This window comes from Babylonia areolata, chromosome 21, assembly GCF_041734735.1.
Source record: "Babylonia areolata isolate BAREFJ2019XMU chromosome 21, ASM4173473v1, whole genome shotgun sequence".
NCBI classification, from domain to species: Eukaryota; Metazoa; Mollusca; class Gastropoda; order Neogastropoda; family Buccinidae; genus Babylonia; species Babylonia areolata.
In genome coordinates, this window is record NC_134896.1 from 28979848 (window position 1) to 28985676 (window position 5829).

The following is a 5829-nucleotide window of genomic DNA, read 5'->3' on the forward strand; positions in this document are numbered from 1 at the left end:
CCGATAAATATCGGCCAGTACTGACTGGCTGAAAATGAGAGAACAAACAGTCAACAGCAAACCAAAGAATGCTCACCAAACGCTCGAACACCATACACCCACACGCATACACGTATACCCACCGACATAATTATTGTCACACACTTCGACAGAAAGACGGACAGACAGAGAAACATCTTCAGAAAACACACCCACGAACATTGACTCAGAGATCCTTGAATATCGGCTACACCTAACAAATTGTTTGTCTCTGCTCTTTCTATGTACACGTGGAAGACCTGTTACTTCGTTCAACAACAACAACAACGAGACCTACAGATTGATGACCCAGGTCAGAACAGCAATAATAATGGGGGGAAAAAAAACAACCTCTTAACGTAGATTGCGGTCAGGTTGTTGTTTACAGTCTGTACAGACATGGCACAGACAAGGAAGTCCGAACATGCGGGCAACTCATAACCATCCTCTCAACCACCACTAGACAGCGTGACTTCCCTTTCTCCCATCAAGTCATCTTCCTCCAAGCTGATACAGGGTTCCCCAAGTGGAGTGATGGCCTAGAGGTAACGCGCCCGCCTAGCAAGCGAGAGAGTCTGAGCGCGCTGGTTCGAATCACGGCTCAGCCGCCGATATTTTCTCCCCCTCCACTAGACCTTGAGTGGTGGTCTGGACGCTAGTCATTCGGCTGAGACGATAAACCGAGGTGCCTGTGTGCAGCATGCGCTTAGCGCACGTAATGGAACCCACGGCAACAAAAGGGATGTTCCTGGCAAAATTATGTAGAAAAATCCACTTCGATAGGAAAAACATATAAAACTGCACGCAGGAAAAAATACTAAAAACAAAATGGGTGGCGCTGTAGTGTAGCGACGCGCTCTCCCTGGGGAGAGCAGCCCGAATTTCACACAGAGAAATCTGTTGTGATAAAAAAAAAAAGAAAGAAAGGGACCACTTGGGAACCGTCACAGTGTTCTTGTAGCCATGGCGAAATGATGCTGACTGTTAGGCAAACTGCGATGTATGCAGCCAATGTAAATGAGCGCCACTCATTACCAGAAGGGCACTCTGCACGTGCACTTTTTTTTTTTTACACACCTATCGTTTCTAAAGCACAAAATAACAGTAACTGTTAGACAGACACATCGAGTTTTTAAAACGTTTTTCAGGCTGTTCACTGCGCACGAGTGCCTGAAACAGCTGTCCATTTATTCATGAGAGGTTAGTGGTAGACTTTTGTTTTAATGCAGCCTGCATGATTTACAAAAAAAAAACATACCTGCTTTTACGAAGTATTAGTCCTTAACTTTTTGAAGTCTCTTTTTTTCCAGGATATGAATACGCCTGCATGTCAGTCTGTCCCCATCACAGCTGTCACGATAATACTACTTGCACGGTCGCGAGAGCAGACTGTCTCTGTGATGTCGACGACGTCCTTCGACAGAGAAAACGGCACAGCGTTATTACGGTCTAAATATAACCTCGGCGGCGGTTTGTCGTCGCGGTCAGTAACTGCCGAACCGAACCACACAATTAACTCTCTCCATACGAACGGCGAAAGAGACGACGTTAACAGCGTTTCACCCCAATTACCATCATCAAAATATTGCAAGTGGAAGGCTCTTATACTGAAGACGTGAATGTTGACAAAGAATACCACAATTCTGACGACGGAAGCTAAAGGTTGGGTCATTCAGACACCCACTGGACATCCGAGGGGTCTGTGTAGAGGAGAAGAGAGGACTGGCCGTACTGAGTGAGTTAAACCCGCAGTGACAAGCAGCACATGCTTCTGATAAGCAGCCTTTGCATGCTGGGTTGGGGGTGGAGGTGAGTGTGTGGGTGTTGCAGCTGACGTGTTCTATCGATATCATCCCGTTGTTGGGAACCAGTGTTTGTTTTAATCGGCTCAGCTTCGTTCCTTTCTCTCTCAAACCGCCAAACCGTGCCCTGCCCTTTTTTTTTTTTTTCCTTTGCTTTATCTGATAATAGAGGAAATAAAGAAACCATCGTCACCATCGTCATCATCACCATCGTCGTCATCATCACCATCAGTTTGGTATTTTAGAACAAAAGATGTTTGGCCACATGTATATATGTATGTATATATTTGTGTGTGTGTGTGTGAAATATGTTTTTGCCTGTTCCCAAAGTGCATTCACACACACACGCGCACACACACACGCACACACATACACACACAGACGCGCACGCGCACGTAGGCACTCACGTATGCACACACACACACACACACACACACACACACACACACACACACACACACACACACACACACAACCAAGAGCATCATCAACAACATAAAAATATCACACGCAATCAACAGCAGCAACAACACACCACTACTGATAACGTACAAGTTGACATGTATATGGTTTGACAACTTGCGCAGCTCAACCGCGAACACGTGGACACTGAGTCACGTAACTGGGGAGGCACACATCCCCGGAAACGAACACCTTGACCTTTCATGCTCTCAAATCTATTTGTATCTGTATTTCTTTTCATCACAACATATTTCTCTGTGTGAAATTCGGGCTGCTCTCCCCAGGGAGAGCGCGTTGCTACACTACAGCGCCACCCTTTTGTTTTTTCCTGCGTGCAGTTTTTCCTATCGAAGCGGATTTTTCTACAGAATTTTGCCAGGAACAACCCTTTTGTTGCCGTGGGTTTTTTTTTACGTGCGCTAAGTGCATGCTGCACGGGACCTCGGTTTATCGTCTCATCCGAATGACTAGCGGCCAGACCACCACTCAAGGTCTAGTGGAGTGGGAGAAAATATCGGCGGCTGAGCCGTGATTCAAACCAGTGCGCTCAGATTCTCTCGCTTCCTAGGCGGACGTGTTACCTCTAGGCCATCACTCCACAAGCCTCATGAATACAAACGTCAATCCAAACTTATAAAACTTAGTTTCATCTTTTTTCCGTGTTATAATGAATCTATTTTCCAGATATAATGTATAAAACTAGGAGCTGCTTTTGATGACCAAACTTTACTGCACAATATCTCAGCTGTCCTGTTGTATATTTTAGTACATGTATGTTTGCTGCATAGATAAATTGTTATGTTTCTTGTGTTCGAGTGAATGGGACTGTAGCTGTTTGTCTCATCTCCCCCTGATGGACTTCACAGATTTTCCAATCGATGATGATGATGGAGTCTCCCGTCGGACCGACGGATGAGTAGGCAGACAGGCTTATCTGTTGGTTGTGTCCTCATATGGGAGAAGAGGCCGATTCTGGATGCGCAGCACTTCCCACAGGTGTTGCAAGGGAAAACGTCTCCAGAAGTTGAGCCCTGCTTCCTTTGCTCACGCTTATGGCCAGCGTTCTCTTGTTTTCAAACGTCTTTATGCCAGTAAAGCACACAGCATCCTCCAGCGAGAGCGGTCAAGGGCATCAGTTTCCCATGAAGCGATGTCTTTGTCACAGGCTTTGAAGTTTGTCTTCAAGGTGTCCTTGAAGCGCTTGCAGGGTCTTCCAAGTTCGCGGTGGCCTTCCTTCAGCTGGACATACAATAGCATCTTCGGGATCCCGCTGTCTATTTTGTATGTACTTTTCCACTACCCTGTCTTCGGTCTGTTTGTTTTTTCATGGGTTCGAGTGTCTGTCGTCATCACAGCTATAATTCTATTCTATATTTCAATTAAATAATTGACAACAAACAAAGACCCTACAGATGGATCAACCAAACATGAACGTCAACGGCAGCAGCAGCGGCAACAAAAATACAACCCGACAATCAGTGTCTGTTTATCTCCCTTCCATCTGCTTTAGGCACATATCGGAAGTTGAAGAGAAGTGGAAAGATACATGACAGTGATGATGATGGTCATAATATGGTCAGAGCGTCTATCCTCGATCAGAGACCAAGCTCTGAGCGCTTTCCAAACAACGAGTCGTTTGCACAACAGGCTTCCAACCTGGGTAGAGCAGAGTGACAACTGCCACTGGGCGCTTATCATTCATTTCCTGTGTCATTCATGTCATTCAGTCGTGTTTCACACACACACACACACACACACACACACACACACACACACACGTAAATAGACCGAAGACAGGGTAGTGGAAAGGTACATCAAAAATAAACGGGAGACAAAGACAAAAATGAACACAAAAAAATGAGCTAAACTGCCTCCCCTTCCTCTGCCTCCCATCTTAGCTTCCATGAAGCAGGGATTTTTGGTTTTGTCTTTTTGGGTTTTTTTTGTTTGTTTGTTTTTTTGGGGGGGGGGGGGGGGGGGCGTTGTTTTTTCATGGGTTCGAGCGTCTGTCGTCATCACAGCTATAATTCTATTCTATCGCTCGGGGCGCATTAAATGAAGGTCTGTGATGGCGACGAGACTACCTTTCATGAAGACAGCAAAGCGTTATTAGTGGGTGTAAATTCAGCTTCAAAGGCTGACTGACGGTCTGTCGCAGGGTTGAATATACTGCCAGGACGAGCCGCTGTGATTACAGTGCGACGAGTGCCACGTGCCCTGCACACAGTGTGACTTCAGTGCTTGTGTGGGGGCTGTGGGGGGGGGGTGAGGGGGGTACGGGGGAAGGGGGTTGCAGCTGAACTGTTCTGTCTGTATCATCCTTTGGTTTTATGCCAATAGCTTTTTTTCATAAAATATCATATTATTACATTACATCATATCATACCATATTTACAACTCCATCTCCCCATCTCACCTCCACCACAGTGCTTTGTTCTTTATTTTCCATCATTGACGACAATAACATTGTGATGGCCTAGAAGTAACGCGTCCGCATAGGAAGCGAGAGAATCTGAGCGCGCTGGTTCGAATCACGGCTCAGCCGCCGACATTTTCTCCCCCTCCACTAGACCTTGAGTGGTGGTCTGGACGTTAGTCATTCGGATGAGACGATAAACCGAGGTCCCGTGTGCGGCATGCACATAGCGCACGTAAGAGAACCCACGGCAACAATAGGGTTGTCTTTGGCAAAATTCTGTTGAAAAATCCACTTCGATAGGAAAAACAAACAACACTGCACGCAGGAAAAAATACAAAAAAGGGTGGCGCTCTCAGTGTAGCGACGCGCTCTCCCTGGGGAGAGCAGCCCGAATACCACACAGAGAAATCTGTTGTGACAAAAAGAGTAATACAAATACAAATCATCATCACCATCATCATCATCAGTTTGATACTGACAGAACACTTCAGCTGCAAAGCCCCGTACGAGCTCTGCCATCGGCATGCGAATGCACGTGTCACGTGTGATCACGTGGTTCGTTTTGGCATGATGATGATGATGATGATGACGGTATGATGATGATGATAATGATGGTGATGGTAATGATGATGACTGTTGTTGTTTTTGTGGTGGTGGTGGTTGTATTATCATCAATAATTAAGTCACTGACATCATCATCATCATCACTAAAATTTGTGGGTTTTTTTTTTTTTTTTGTTGTTGTTGTTTTTGTTTTTGTTTTTTGTTGTTGTTTTTTTTGTATTTCTTTTATCACAACAGGTTTCTCTGTGTGAAGTTCGGGCTGCCCTCCCCAGGGAGAGTGCGTCGCTAGACTACAGCACCACCCCTTTTTTGTATTTTTTCCTGCGTGCAGTTTAATTTACTTTTCCTATCGAAGTGGGTTTTTCGTGCGATAAGTGCATACTGCACATGGGACCTCGGTTTATCTTCTTATCCTAATGACTAGCGTCCAGACCACCACTCAAGGTCTAGTGGAGGGAGAGAAAATATTGGCGACTGTACCGGTGGTGGTGGTGGTGGTGATGGTGATGTTGGTGATGATGAAGATGGCGATGGTGATGATGATGATGATGATGATGAAGATGA

At 45.7% G+C, this 5829-nt stretch overlaps 1 protein-coding gene across 1 annotated transcript in view; it reads right to left on the reverse strand.

Annotated features, from left to right (window-relative positions):
* LOC143296358 (uncharacterized) overlaps nucleotides 1-1408 on the reverse strand; it is an 82508-nt gene extending 81100 nt beyond the window's left edge. Inside the window, exon 1 of the mRNA XM_076608236.1 lies at nucleotides 1277-1408. The gene's annotated coding sequence lies outside the window, so the exon portion shown is untranslated. The remainder of the gene's footprint in view (nucleotides 1-1276) is intronic.
* Nucleotides 1409-5829: the final 4421 nt, after the last annotated feature.